A 16824-nucleotide genomic window follows, 5' to 3' on the forward strand; every position below is an offset into this window, starting at 1 on the left:
AAAAAAAAAAAAACTTTGAATAACAGCCCTGCAACCACTGAGGTCAAAGAATAAGGAGAGCAGGAAGTGTTCTAGTAGCTGAAGCAGAAATTCCCCTGCAGCCCAGGGGAAAGCTCACAGTGGAGCCTGTTAATCCTGAGGGACTACAGCCCAACCGCAGGTTGCAGCAGGGGAAATACATGAGGGGGAAGGAAGGAGCAGCAGAGGCGAAATGGGATGGATTGACCACAGCCCCCCCCTCCCTGTCCTCCTATGTCACTCTGGGGGGAGACAAGGTCAAGGAATTGGGAATGAAGGAGTGAAGTTCAACCGGGGGAAAAGGGGAAGACCCAAAGGCATTTCTAATTTTTCTCTTTGTTTTTCACCATCAAAATCTATTGTAATAAACAGGCAGTAGTTTAAATTAATTTTCCTGAAGTCAAGTCTGGTTTGCATGTGACAGCAATTGGTAAGTGATCCTCAATATCAACAACTGAGCTTTTTCATCTTATTTTCTCCTCCTGCCCTCTTAAGTACGGGAAGCAGGAGGGCAGCTGGGTGGGCATCTGCCAACTGGCTGCAGTCAGCCCACCACAGTGTGTTTGCACACAGACTCCATTTTAGGTATACTACTAATTATTCATTTTTCAAACAAACAAACAAGCAAACACAAAATAATGTCTTTCTGCAATGTAGTTACTAAGATATTTTACTTAATGTCAAAAGCTCACTGTAATGATGTTTTGGTTTGGTTTGGTTTTTTTCTAAGACCAAATTGAATTATTATTGGACTAAAAATCTGCAGAAATATCCTAGTGATCTTAGAGTTTTCTAATGAAAGGTGTCTTTCAATCAGAAAATAAATATTTGAGGATTGTTTTCCTCAAAAAAAGGAATGCATCTTTGACTTTGATAACATTTTTCTATTATACTTGACTAAATGAAGTTTGTTCTTGTTTTTTTCTGTTAGCAATGTAATAGTTACTTTTGAAATGTTTAGCCTTTCTGGGCTTTAATTTCTAACAAAGTGAAGTTTATAAACTAGAAATAGAAATAGATACTTTGTGTCAAACCTCATCTAGAATAAATTAGTTCTGATCTCTTCAAGTTTAGATAGTTATAGTGATTTATTTGGGAATCTGGCACAAATATGTATATTTTTACTCTAATTTAACAGATATATTTCATTAAGTTTTAAATTAATGTAGGGTTAAGTAAAATATCTTAGTAACTACATAAGTAAGTAAGTATCAACCATAGCTCAGTTAAAAAGTAACAAATTAGAATATTGGGAAGTAAAAAAAAATATCGTTGTTTTAAAAGTGTACACTCCTCGAGTGTTCATGTAAAAATGAATGTCGATTCACTGCCTATGAAATAATTAAATTACACTTGAAAATCTGCAACACTGTAAGTGCCAACCTAGTTTGCTGCATGGCCTTCTCAGGATTATTATATGACGCACTCATCCACAGCAGGTAAAATTGTTCTTGCAATTCTCTGCTGTTACTGAAGCTTCATATTTTAGATTGTTTTGTTTAGGAATCTATCACATTTTTTTTCTTTTTTTTTTCTTTCTAAAAGAAACTAATCAACCGAAGTTTCTTTAAGGATAACAGTAACAGTAAATATATACTAATGCTTTTATTGATTTCTTCCAGCTGATCTTCAATTAGTACTGCTCTCTAGACTTTTCTAGAATGTGACACAGTATAGAGGCAAAAAACAACGGCAAAGACAGGCATATTAGTTGCAAGGCTTGTATTGCTATGCCTGTCAGGCACAAATACATCTCTTGCTTTTCCCTGAAAAGACAAAGCCATAGCCAAAAGCTGTTAGAACAGTGTCTTGGCCCTATTCTAGGTAAAATAAATGAGAAAGTGTTATTTCTGTTTGTGACAAGTAAGAGAAACACTGAGAGACTAATTGCTAGACTGACTTCAGGAAGATGATTCCTAGATTCTGGCCTTATCCTTAAGATTGCATTTGATGATGTTTTAATTTCATCTTAAAAAAAACCAACGAAAACCAAAAATTGTTCTTAAAAGAACAAGTGAGTTTCTCTCCTTTTTTGTTTCTCTTCCTCCCTATGTCATTTGTGCAGTACTCTAAAAGTGAAACTTGGACAAAATTTTCCTTGACATGCAGATTGTGCTCAGGAACTCAGGTAAATATTCTTATCTCTGAGCCTTCATAGGAAAATGGGAGCTGATCTTTTTCTGCTGATCTCTCAAATGAAAGCAGCTATGCTTGCACTGTTTAGTAAGCCCCATTCTACTTAGCTACACATGGAGTTTCTCTTAAGAAACTCTAGTAGCTGAAGTACTTCTTCTGTTAAGATGCAAAAAGTACTAGTTGCTGAAATCTGGTGGGATATCAGCATCATGTATGCACATCATGTATGCACAACTTCTCAAAAAGGAGTAGCAGCTCTGTACACTTAGTTTTCAGATTTTGCAGTGTTCTACTCAGGGTTTTCAACTGAAAGACCTAATTCCAGACTTCCAAAACCTTTCTTAGATCTGGCCATGTTTTTGCATAGTATCAGATTAAGCATATTGTCACAGTTATGGCCAGCCTTGCCAGCCTATAAGGCTTGAAGTTTTGTAAGGGCAGAGCTCAAACTGAAACCATACCCATCCTCAATTTTCCTCTTTTTGAAGGCCACCTATATGATTCAGAGATCAACCCAAACTGCTGGCCACCTCCAAAAGCATAATCAATCAAAGCATCAGATCAGGTAGTTAACCTAATAGTGGATACCTGGAGAAGTTAAAATGTAATTACATGGACAGTTATCAGGAGTAAATACAGGTCTGTCTACAGTACAGACATCTCCATTGGAGTTAGTTGTGTGACTAACTGAGTTAATCATTCTGGCTTCTCCTTATAGTCAATTAAAAGATGTTCAGTGTAAAATACGTCTTATACTTAAGCATACTTATCAAATGAGTCAGAAAATTGGCTGTGAAAGATTCTAGTTCTCTTTGGTTTAGGCAACTGACCTTGTCTATACCTGGCCAGAATAAACCCCAAAACCAGCTTTATCAAATAAATTGATAATAAAACCCTCCACATTTTTACATAAGAAGTCTGTTTACTGTTAAATTATCCCATTTTTGCTGGAAAACAACCGATAGGATGGCTGTGAAGAAGTTCTGAACAGACCTAGATTATTAAGAATTTTCTGATCCTTCTCAGCATGAAGTCTTTGAATAGCATAGAGGTTCCAAAGCCCTTTCTGTGGCTATTTCTTCACCCTAGTACAAATACCTCTGAAAGCAGGGTTTTCTTCTTCTAATAGCACACTTCATGTCCTGGTTTGAGCCAGGATGAAGCCAATTTCCTGGCTCAAACCAGGACACTTCACAAGAAACAAGCATAATCAAGAATTATCTGAAATGCTAAAATAAGAAAGTAGTTTCTGAAAGGGTGAATTCATGGGTTTTTTTTTAATACCTTATGCTGTTCCTCTAGAAGCCTATCTACCCTACAACATAGAAGATAACTGGAGACTGGTTTCCAGGCTCATTAAAATCTGCATAATTTTCCATCATTAGATTAGATCAAGAAAATATAAAATACATTTACAGATTTTAAAGCTTTTATATGCATGAAAAATACTATTATTTTATTATTATTGACATCACTGAGTCTATTAATTTTGCCACAGCTCAAGTAAAAATTTTAAATAAAATATTAAATCAATTATCTCTCACACATATAATCATTTGTATGAATTTCCCATAAACAACAAGGCAGTTCTGTTCTTTGAAGACTATACTAGTGTTAGCTTAGTTGTGGTTGGAGTGATATGAAAATACAAATATTTTGAAACATTTAGCTATGATATATATCTTGTAAATAAATTGCTTAAAAACTCTCCAATGCATGTCTTCTAAAATTACATAATTTACAAGTCTTTCCAATGTTCTAAATAAAAACACGTAATTCTTATTCCATATTTCCATAAATAATCTGCATAATTGTTCTTTTAGCATGGTTACTGCATTGTTTGATTTGACTAATATTAAATATGTATGAATTTCCTGCTATTCCCTTAGGGGTCTCAGAAACAAGATAAATCTCAAGAGACTGGCCTAAAGTTTAAATATAAAGAAGAGAACTCTTACGGATCCAGGCATACTTGAATCTGTTTTCTGTTGCTGAAGTCTAATTTTCACCTTAAGTAAACACTTAATAAATAATTATTGCTTGAACATTTACAAGCAGTGCCTAGATTAAGTAAATTATTTGTGTATCTTTTTTCAAGCTTTTAGACTTTCTATATCCACCCAAAAAATAAGTAGGACATGATTGATCTTAACCATATTGACTTTTTTTGCAACAATATTTACACTGATGAATAAAAATTTTCCAGTCTAGCTGACCATATAACTGAGTTTTAATATTAGTCTTGGAAAACACAATTCCTATAACACCATCCTCCACAAATTGCTGATCTCTTAGCTGCGGATAACAACTTATAAAAACTATCAGTATCAACATTTAAATAACACCAGTAGTATTTTTTTCATGCTGATAAAGATTTAATAATTTGCTATGCATGAGAGAATCTTGTGAGCTACAATATGAGTATTGTCATCAGTGGACTTGACTTTACCATTGTTACAAGTGGTGAGCTTATTCACAAGTCTATGGGTTTGCAAAATAAGTGTTATCCTGTTAAAAGGAGAATTTTTATATATGTATCTATATATATATATGCATATTTATGTCTAGTAGCATACATCCCTTGGTATGCTGCTTGCTCTTCCATTCCCTAGAATGCTTTAATGTTGTCTACATACTGTACATGCTGAAGCCTTGACTCCATATGTATGTATCTTTGTCCTCCTACATTTTATAGGATTATATAATTGCTAACAACTCTATATTGAGTTTCCTGGGAAAACTGAGACATCTTTTGATAAGTTCTTAACAAAGACCTAATCTTACACTCTTTGAGTATACTGTAGGCATATGCTGTAGAGTGGTATGAATCCTTAAGGCGAAAGCACCGGATGGGAAGCTGGCCCAGTGTAGCATCTTAGAGCACTATAGCATTGCAGGTAGGGGAACTCACAGGTGACGTTGTTCTAAACTGCTTCCTAAACCACTTCTCGGCCAAGATGAGGAAAGTTTCCAAAAGCAAGTGAATTATGAAGGGGAAAACAAAAGCAAAAACCAAACAAAATGAAACAAAAAAAACCCAACAATTGTTAAAAAATTTTCCAGTCTAGCTGACCATATAACTGAGTTTTAATATTAGTCTTGGAAAACACAATTCCTATAACACCATCCTCCACAAATTGCTGATCTCTTAGCTGCGGATAACAACTTATAAAAACTATCAGTATCAACATTTAAATAACACCAGTAGTATTTTTTTCATGCTGATAAAGATTTAATAATTTGCTATGCATGAGAGAATCTTGTGAGCTACAATATGAGTATTGTCATCAGTGGACTTGACTTTACCATTGTTACAAGTGGTGAGCTTATTCACAAGTCTATGGGTTTGCAAAATAAGTGTTATCCTGTTAAAAGGAGAATTTTTATATATGTATCTATATATATATATGCATATTTATGTCTAGTAGCATACATCCCTTGGTATGCTGCTTGCTCTTCCATTCCCTAGAATGCTTTAATGTTGTCTACATACTGTACATGCTGAAGCCTTGACTCCATATGTATGTATCTTTGTCCTCCTACATTTTATAGGATTATATAATTGCTAACAACTCTATATTGAGTTTCCTGGGAAAACTGAGACATCTTTTGATAAGTTCTTAACAAAGACCTAATCTTACACTCTTTGAGTATACTGTAGGCATATGCTGTAGAGTGGTATGAATCCTTAAGGCGAAAGCACCGGATGGGAAGCTGGCCCAGTGTAGCATCTTAGAGCACTATAGCATTGCAGGTAGGGGAACTCACAGGTGACGTTGTTCTAAACTGCTTCCTAAACCACTTCTCGGCCAAGATGAGGAAAGTTTCCAAAAGCAAGTGAATTATGAAGGGGAAAACAAAAGCAAAAACCAAACAAAATGAAACAAAAAAAACCCAACAATTGTTAAAATGTTATCAGGACTCTTGGTCAAACTATAACAATGGGATATTTAGAAACCATCCTTCATTAACACTGTTTACACACTTTTGCATGTCAATTAACTGCTGCAAATATTTAACATTCACACAAATGAAAGGCAATTCATTTTAGCTTCAGGTTTCTACATAAAATAGACCAGGTTATCCTAGTAAATGACACCTCTGCTGACCCCCCCAAAAGTTTAGTATGTGACACACAGGTGTAGAGAAATGCCTCACTACCAGTAATAACCATTATATTTTCCTGAATCTGTAGATTAGAAGCAGATACTGGATATTTTCCAGTCTAAACAGAAGCCAAAGTTTATTCATATGATGGTTAGGAAAACAAAATTTGAGGTGACTTCAATGTGAGCCAAGTAGCGTAATGAACCTATAAAATGCTTAGTGAGATGCAGTCAGGCTTGCAGATATGCTTACAAAAAGGAATGTTCTAGTTTCATATTTATTATGAGCTTTCTGATTTAAGACTACTATATATTGAGTAAACAGGTCTTTATTTACATAAACGTCAGTATATCAAAACAAAACTAAACTGAAAAAAGGTCTTTCAAAACAGTATTATCTTCAGTAACCTTTCTGTAATTAGAGAATAAAGAAACCTCATTGAACTTAAGAAACAGTTCAAAAAGGCTATTAGAAAAAAATCAATACCCTTAAAAATAGTAATGCAAAGATGAGATTCAAAAATGCTGTTTGTTGGATTCTGACTGCATGAAACCATCAAAGTGCTGCACTCCAATAACATTTTAATAACACATTCAGGTGGTAATATAATAGATAGGCAGCTTTTTGCATTATAGTCCAAATGTCTTGATGCATAATTTTAGTGTATGAAAAAGGAATTCATATAAGTAACCTTGCATAAGTGGGTCTTTACTTCTCCAACCTGAAATATAGAATGTTGATGAGACTCCCCTTTTTTCAAAGCTAAGGAGGTACAATTGCATTGTAAACCCTAAAGCAGTGATGGAATAGGATCTTATGTTGCTTTTCAAAAGTGCAGAGAACTAAACAAACTGCAATACAAGGGATATTTACCTCTTTCATGGGGTAAAAATACAATTCTGTTCTCAACCTCTTAGGAATTTAATTACTTTAGCAGTGGGTAGGCCTAGACCAAATGGGTTTTGTCAATGAGATACTAAATATTTCCTTCCATATACCGAGTAAGATCAAATGCAACCAATTTCAAAAAGACCTCAGCATCTCCTGAGAAACGGTGTCTTTGACTGGTTCCATTGAAGTCAATAGAAAACCTCTCTTTTACTTGTGCAAAAGCAACTCCTAAATACATAATTCTTCAAGTAAGCATTTTCCAGGTTAATTATACAAAATAATGGCTCATTCTTTGCTTCCTTGAATGGCCATAAGATGAATTTATTAATGCAAAGACAAATTTTCTACTAATAAACTGGTTACTTTGCATAGCAACAAGTGGTGATCTTTAAGGGAAATTATTTTGGAACATACTTAATACTGTTTATGCCGTACAAACAAAAATGATAGGAAAAGGCTGTATATCTGCTCTACTATTTTGTAATGGCAGGAGAAACTGGCCAGTTCTAGCTCAGATAAAAGCTGTTCAGTTTTCCTATGTTTAGTTCCCATGTGTCGTGTTCCTCAGGAGATCTGAGTGTTCCCATTATTAAATGGGGTTTCTACTACCTCTCTTGGGAGACTATAATGCAGTCCAAGAAATCACAATATTAAGTCAGATTTTCAATCTAAATTTCCTCTTATGTATATACATATATATCTCTTATCCTTTTTATGCATTTATTTCTCTGTGTATCATCACCAACTATTTTTCAACTATTTTATGACACATATTAATAAAATCCAGCAAAACACCAAAGGTCTTACAGCCAAAGGAGTGAACTGATAAGATACTACTCTTCACTTATGAGCAAGGCTGCATGAAAAGACAAAAAAAATAATTTTTTTTCCAAGTATAAGTATTGTAAAGCAAATTAAACAATACTTTCAGCAGTTTAGTACTCAGTGTGCAAGATGGTAATTTCAGAGAAACATCCTCGCCATGTGAAATTTGTAAACTTCAGCTACAGTAGAAGCTTCTCCTTATACTCCAGTTTCAAAAACAGAGACCAAAGAGAGGCCAAGTCAAGGATTGTAAGTGTTTGTCAGACCTCTGTATAGTTAATACATATTCTGCTTTAGCTCAAAGGGCAGCCCAGTATTCCCAGTTTTCTGACTACAGCCGAAAACACTTGCTCTAGCTGAGAACTAGCTGACAACTTCTGTGGTGAGTTGTGAGGCATAAGTCACAAGCCATTAAGTGACACACACTACCCAAAAAAGCTCTCACTTCCCATGCCAAGCAAAAGTCTAGCATTTAGGTTCTCTAACTATTTGCTGCTAGTGCAGTTGCAAGGAAAGGGAACAAGAGGTTCGGCTGGATGTTGAGACTATTTTTGCTGCTGTTTTGCATACATTTGTGTAGTAATTTTAAGAGAGTCAAGGGTTATTATTTTCTTATTTGTAAGTTTCACCCACATTATAAAGTAATATGTGAACCCAGAACTTATGTATGAAGAAGAAGCAGGAACTAGAATCTGGCAGCATTTTAAAAATCTTTTGAATAGCCATGAGCAGAAATCACAGTGCAACTCAGGGGGCATGTGCCCCTAAGCACATTTGAAAAAGAGCATTTGAAAATCAAGCCTTTGGGTGCTAAAGAAACAGTCACACTCAGATACATGCACTAAACAGATGGATGAGCTTTTAATTTCATATTAATACTTCTGGATTTCAAGGGGGTGGTGCTGTATTCCAGTTGGGGCTCTTTGGTTTTGTTGTGTTTTTTTAAACACTTGTACATCATCAGGCTTTCAACTCCTGCACACTGAAATTTTTCTCCTGACTTCCTCAGAGTTGTGACAATTTATGTTAATTGAGGATCTGACCCATCTCTCCCTTCTAAAGCGGAAATTTTCTACACAAACATCTGTTCTTCACTGCAGGGTCTTCAAAAATGTTTATTTCAAGGTGATTCCAGCACTACAAATACAGAAAGAAAAATATAAACATATGAATGCTACCCACAGCTTTATTGAATATACAGTAGCTTCGCTTGATTTCCTTTTCATATTTGTATCAAGCTGGATATCTATTCTAGACAGACTATCATTTAAAACAAGAGACAGACCAAATAAGTAAATGAGGTTATATTACTAATTAGCATACTGTCTCCTACCACCTCCAGTAAGCTACTAAAATGTGACTTCCATTTTATCACATAGATGAAACAGTTATCTTTCAGGGTTTGAAATTTCTGTGATCTTTATGCTTAATAAGCTCAGTAAAAGGCATTCAAATTACATCACTTTTGTCTTGGAAGTTAAATTGGGAAATATTGCATTCTCGGAGATGATAAACTCTGTAGAAGATAAATTATCATGAGAAATAGTTTTAATTGATTTACCATAATAAAAGTTATGTGACTTTGAAGTGCAAATGACACATTAAAATGAAGCTACAGTATGTTGATAATACAGTGTCTTCTTTGTTAATGGAATTACTGACACTGCAGCTGCTTGCAGAAGAGTTGTCCTCCAGTGTTAAGTGAAAAACACTGATGGAAACTGAAGATATAATGTATTTAAGTACAAGCTCCACTCTCCTTCTTCTGTGAGCTCTACACTGATCTCAACACATGTAAATTCAATATATATTTCAACAACACATGCAACATGAGAAGAGCTTGAGTCTGAAATTTCAGCACTAGATTTAAAATACATTTATTCTGGCTTTATCATTGTGACTGTAGTGAAGCCCCAGGAAAATCATTAGTCCCTACCTCAATTTCCCCATTTGCAAAACTGAGCTAATAAAACAACTTTTAGCCTCAGAAAAGTTGGCCAATAGCTTAACAATACTGTGTGTCATCTCAGAGATATCTAGTGTTCAAAATGAAGGAAAATACAAGCAGGTTCTGGACAGCAATCTTTGTAAATGTTCTCCTTTTAGCTTTGTCAGGCTGGAGAAGAAGCCTAAGAAAAGTAATAAACCTAACCATATAACCTAGCAATGTTGTTTTATCTATTTCTTTTTCACTCCACTCATCTCTGTGATCATTGACAAGATTATCCAACTATTCTTTTTCCTTTACACAGATGTTTTACCTTCTCTTTCTCATGATTTTACAGTGTTTATTCCCCATCCCCAGCATTTCACTCTTTTTCAGTTCTCACCTGTGAACCTTTTTATTTCTGTTTTCACTTCCTTAAGTAATGTCTTTCCTGCTTTCCTTTCACACAATGGTATACTCTTTCCATCTTTTCTCTGACCTGTTCTAAGTCTTTGTACATCTTATCCAAACTTACCCTTTACCCAGTCTCACATTCTCAGTCTTTTTTCCTGTATATGTAATTTGCTTCCTTATGATATTTCTTTTATTTATTTATTTATTTATTTATTTAATTAATATCTGCTCCACCATGGGATGCAAGGAGACCTGTCCCACCATGGTCTTCTCCACAGGCTGTGGGGAGATATCTGTTCTGGCGTGTAAAGCACCTACTCCCCCTCTTTCTTCACTGACCTTGATGTCTGCATAGTTGTTTCTCACATTTTCTCACTTCTCTTATGGCTGCTATTCAGCATTTTTTAACACTACATCCCTGATGGAGTCAGTTTTGGACAATGGTGGGTCACTTTTGATGTTGGCAGAAGCTGGCTCTTCCCAACATGGCAGCAGTTCATAATTTCTTCTCACAGAAGCCAACCCTGCACACTCTTCTTCCCACTACCAAAACTTGCCATATAAACCAAATGCAGCATGGAACTACACAAAAATGCATTACTTCTTGGAAAAGTGTTTTTACTGTTTGTTTTTGTTGTTTTTTTGTTTGTTATTGTTGTTTAATTTGGTTCTCTGTTCTTTAAAAAAACACTAAAATGCAGTGTTTGCTATATTGTTTCACATACCTGTGCTAATAGACCTTGTACATTACTTAAACTTATCATACTAGGTAATGGACAAATACAGTGAAAATAGTAAGGGTAACAATAAACATCAGGATCTTACTTGTTCATTGATTTGCCAGTTTGTAACACTCATATATTCCACAGCCTTTCAGCTTGGAAAGCTTCTATCCATTTATTTTTTATTTTTTAGTAGCTGTTTAAACAAAAATAGATGTTTATCTCTTTAAAGTTTTGCCAGGAAGCTGTCACTTTCCCATTTACTCATGCTATGTTGTGACAGAATGTGTCAGCTTCTTGCACAAATGAAAAGAGATATAGACTTGTATTTACTTTAGCTGAAAAATAAGCAGTCATCAATTCTGAGAAAAGTGTTTTCCTATCTGAAAAGATGGATAAATAACAGAGGTTTTGTGAAGTAACTATTTAGCAATGTTTAAAAGGTAGTTGCGAGCCAGATATTCCAGTTGAATTCACCAGTACTCATTACTGAGCGTGGTAGACTCATAACATGTAGAATTAGATACCTGTAGCAAATAAAAGCAGCTATCAAGGGAGTTAATGTTCTTATTGAAGCTTGTGATGTTTAAAAGCACCAACAAAACCAAAACCAGGTAGATCAGCCTCTTCAAGGCTTGCTCCTTGCTCTCATGTTTGACTTAGACCAGAAATCCCAGTTGAAAAATCTCTATCCTGGGTTGGACTACAATGCTGAAATGGATGAAACTCTTCAGTGACAATTAATTAGAACTGGTGCTCTGTTTTAAGAGATTCTTAGAGATATCTCTATGGATGTGCATACATAAAAAGGAAAAAAATAAGATAGAGTAATAATAAATAATATTTGTCACTTTCTCTTCTTGAAAATTCTTTATTCTTGGTAAGTCTAACAGAATCCAGACTTCTAGCATGCAATAAGCTAAAACGCATTATACAACTGAAAAAACAAAAGTCTTAAAATATTCATTAAAATCTTAACAACTATAAAAAAATCAGATTATGAAATAGCAAAATCCTTAAACTGTACAAAATTCCAACTAAAAAATTCCACGCATCATGAATCAAAGAAAAGAAGAGGAAAACTGCCAATGAAACATAAAGGCCAGGTCTAAAACAGATATCAAAATGAAGCTGCAGATCAGCTGAAATCCTGGGATAATACCCACAGATTTTAAAGGGCCCAGGTTTCAGCCTAACCTAGAGGTTAAATCTGTAAGATAACTTATGATGCAGCACAAAAATGTCTTCATAGGGTATATTCTGTGTTGCAAAATGCAACATAGTTCAGAAATTATCAAGCCAGGGGAAAGCTACTGAGAAATGTTTTTCTAGCCTTGGCTGACACTGCAGTAACAGAGCAATACCTCTGTCAGTACAGGGACCAAGGTCACTGTTTGTAGGACAGGGGCTGCATTCTCCCTTATATGTATGTCTTGTCGAATCAAACCATTGAGTCATTGGCCAAATGACACCAGGATACCTTCAGCTACACTAGGGCTGCTCTGCCTTCTCCCCTTTATGGAAGTCTCCCAGACTTAGAAGATACCAGAGAGGTGCAGAGTCCAATCAACCTTCTTCCTGTTCCAGGTACAGATAGATGTAGGGAAAGTTTACACATTGCAGCTTTAATGTGATGCAAAAAGCAGCAGAAATAATAGGTCCAGATTTGCATTTTGTCCATGACAAACATGTTCTTCATAACTAGGCCTGACTATGTCTGTCACAGACAAGCAGTGTGGAATATCTTAAACTGCTACCACTTGTATTATAACATGCATTCTGTTCAGTGAAGAAACAAATCCATTCAACTCAGAACAAGATAGGTGTGTCATCTTCTCATGAGCACTGGTATGTTTTCTAAGATGGCAGCCAATATCAGTATTAACAATAGATTTATAAATGTACAAAGAACTCTACTCAGATTGGAAGCCAAATTTCTCAATGACAATATAGGGATAGAATGCATAACAGCCAGATGTCTATAAATAATTAGTAATCATCATCATTTGTGAACTCACCCAGTCCCTTCCTCAATCATCAGGAATACACATCGTTTAAGAATTTTACTAAATAATATATGGGGTACAGAGCTGTTGCCATTGTGTATCCTGTGCATTTACCTGTTCTTAGTAACAGCTGCAAGTAGATTTTAGTTCCTTCATTTCATATTGAAAACTTCCATTTCAATGACTTAGAATCATAGAATATCTGAAATTGGAAAAGATCCACAGGCAACATCAAGTCCAACTCCCTATTCCTTGAAGGATTGCCTAAAACTAAACCATGTGACTAAGAACATTGTCCAGATGCTCCTTGAACTCTGACAGACTTGGTGCTATGACCACTTCCCTAGGGACCCTGTTTCAGTGACTCACCAACTTCTCAGTGAAGAACTTTTTCCTAACAACCAACCTGGACTTCACTTGATGGAGCTTCATGCTGTTTCCTCATGCCTATCACTGTTCAGCAGAGATAGGAGATCAGCACCCCTTCCTTTGCTGACCCCCTTGAGGAGGTTGTGGACTGCAATGAGGTCACCCTGCAGCCTTTTTTTCACTAAACTCAACAAATGAAATTACCTCAACCACTCATTGAAAGTCTTGGTCTCAAGGCCTGTCACCATCTTGGTCACCCTCCACTGGACACACTCTAATAACTTGGTATCCTTCTTACAGTGAGGTGCTCAAAACTGCACACAGTACACAAGGTGGGACCACATCAGTACAGAGTTGGACTATCACCTGCCTCAACCAGCTAGCTATACTGTGCTTGATGTAACCCAGGGTATGGTTAGCTCTTTTTGGCTGTGAGAACTCACTGTTGACTCTTATTGAACTTGCTGTCAACCCAAACCCCAGATGTCTTTCTACTAAGCTGGTCTCCAGCTTTTCATCACCTGGTTTGTATAACCAGGATTCCCTCATCTGAGGTGGAGGATCTGGCACTTGTTCTTAAATTTCATATGGGGGGGTTGCCCCTTTGTATGACTTGGCTTATGTTACAGTGTTACAATGAAGGGATTATTTTTACTAGTCACTGAAGAGTGGGGTTTTGCTTTCAGAAAGGTAGTAGAAAGCTCTCCTTGCAAGGATAAAGACAAACAAAGGATTTGGTGACTAAGTCTGACTGAAATATGCTGCATGGTAACTCTGTGAGGGTAAATCCTGTAACAATTTATTTGCATGGTTGCGAAGTTAAAAAGTAAGAAGTAAAGTAACCTCGCTAAGCACACATGAAAAATTACCAACTAGTTTAATAGTGAACTGGATCTTCCTTCTTGATACATTTTCATGTATCATATGGTAACAAAGTGGAGATCAGGAAAATAAATCCTATGTAAGTGTGAATATATATGTGTGTATGCATGTGTGGGTACATGTGTGCTAATAATTCAAAGTCCTTACCCTATTTCATCAACAAATGAGAAAGAATAAAAGCACAAATGGGGAAGAAAAATCACTGTATCAAGCATTGATTAATTCATTTTAATAGTGCAGGAATAATACTCCTGAAGTAAATCACAGCAAACTGTGATTTGGATAGAGGTCGTATGCATACCTAAAAAACAATGTAAAGTCAAGGTCATTATATATGAAATTTCTCAAAAAATAAACACTTGGGCTTTAGGATATTTATTCACTGACCCTGAAATGTCAGCTTGACACTGATACTAATGTAGCACACTTGTCTCTGGAGTTTAACCCACTATGCAAAGGTGCAGCTTATTGTGAGAATCTTTCTGAGGTGCTCCTAGTGCATTCTAGAAACCATCTGCATATGTTATTTTATTGCTAGGCCTCATAAATCAATATTATGTAGAAACATCCATAATTTCGTATTGTATTAGAAATAGGATAGCCACAGCACTGCACATTTGAGATCCTAATGACACTAGTGGTACAGTACTTACATTTTAAACATTTTATTGAGCAGCTTGAGGTTATTTGGTTTATAAAACCACCAGACTGTTTCCTCACAAAGCCCTGGGGCTCTGACCTAGTAAAGTTCAGGCTGCTGAAGGCAGGGGAGGAGTCCTACTTGCACTTGTTAGTGGATAAATAGTAGAAAACATCAGTAGAAACTAAAGATCCAAATGCAGATGGCTGCATATAATCAATGCAGCTAAAAATACATAAATGATGTTTTTAATTATGTGTACATGATGCTGCAAAATAGCTGCCACTATATGTACCAGGGTCCAGCGGGGAGAAACAGGATGCACTAATCATAAGCATAAGCACAGGAAAAGGATCAGCCAAGTAACAACAAAGTCCTGGTTCTGGGCTATGGTACTGCACTGTACTCTACTGTGTTATTCACTTTATTATCTCATCTGTAATGTCATCCTACCCTATGTCTGAATAGGATATCTATCAGGAATTGTAAGAATTATTCCCTTTGGATTTTATCCCTATCTTATCAATTTCAGAAGGATTTGTCAGATCAAAGGATGTTGTAGAAGAGATCTTGTTGTCCACTTTCTTTCTGATGCTACAAAACTGTATCAAGGCTTTTGGCTTCACAGAGATATCTCACAAGCCCACAATTCATTGAATCATAGAATCATAGAATGGTTTGGGTTGTAATGGGCCTTTGAAATCTTCTAGTTTCAACCCCCCTGCATGGGCAGGGGCACCTTCCTCTAAACCAAGTTATTCAAAGCCCCATCCAACCTGGCCTTGAACACTCCCAGGGATGAGGCATCCACAACCTCCCTGAGCAACCTATTCCAGTGTCTCAACACCCTAACACTGAAGAACTTCCTCCTAATGTCTAACCTACATCTACTTACTTTCACTTAAAAATTGTCACTCCTCATCCTATTCTGAAATGCTCCTCCCCAGCTTTCCTGCAGACCCCCTTCAGGTACTGGAAAGATGTTATGAAGTCTCCTTGGAGCCTTCTCTTCTTCCTTATGAACCAAACTCTCTCAGACTGTCTTCATTGAAGAGTTGTTCCAACCTTCTATCTATGTGGACCTCCTCTGGACTGGCTCCAGCAGCTCCATGTCCTTCCTGTGTTGGGGGCTTCAGAACTGGACACAGCACTTCAGGTGGGGTCTCACAAGAGTGGAGTAGAGGGGGAGAATCACCTCCCTTGACCTGCTGGCCACACTTCTTTTGATGCAGCCCAGGATATCGTTGACTTTCTGGGCAGCAAGTGCATATCACCAGCTCATCCCGAGCTTCTCACCAGCCAAAATCCCCAAGTCCTCTCCTCACGGCTATTCTCAATCAATTATCCACCTAGAATGTATTTGTACTTTGGATTGCCCCGACCCAGGTGTGGGACCTTTCACTTGACCTTGTGTCACGATCCGTGACCTATTATATCTCCTTATTGGAGTGTATTAACTTATCAGGATTTGCTGAGAGATCCACACGTGGATATCGCCTCACACAGAGGATACAGGAACTTATGTCCTGACTTTTTTGAGTGAATAACTCGCTCAGTGCTTACTAAATTTCTAACAACAGCAAGGTTTATTGTGGGGAAAACAAAGCAATTTGGGGCAGGAGGTTCAAAAGGAGTGATTACAACACATTAAACATATATGGGTACACCTTAGTTACACATCTTATCCACGTGAGGGAAGCAGAGGGGAGGGATTTGCCCGAATGGCTGGATTATATTTTCCCCTATAAGCTGGGGTAGCCGGAATTGTCTCACCACGGCAGTGCAGGTAGGATGAGCTGGGTAGCAAAGAGGCTGCGGGCACTCCAAGCGCAGGTCGCCCCCCCCCGTAGCTGCGGCACAGCTGTTTGCAGACCCTGGAAACGCGGC

Source organism: Chaetura pelagica, unplaced genomic scaffold (genome assembly GCF_000747805.2).
Source record: "Chaetura pelagica isolate M959 unplaced genomic scaffold, ChaPel_1.0 scaffold106, whole genome shotgun sequence".
Classification (NCBI taxonomy): Eukaryota; Metazoa; Chordata; class Aves; order Apodiformes; family Apodidae; genus Chaetura; species Chaetura pelagica.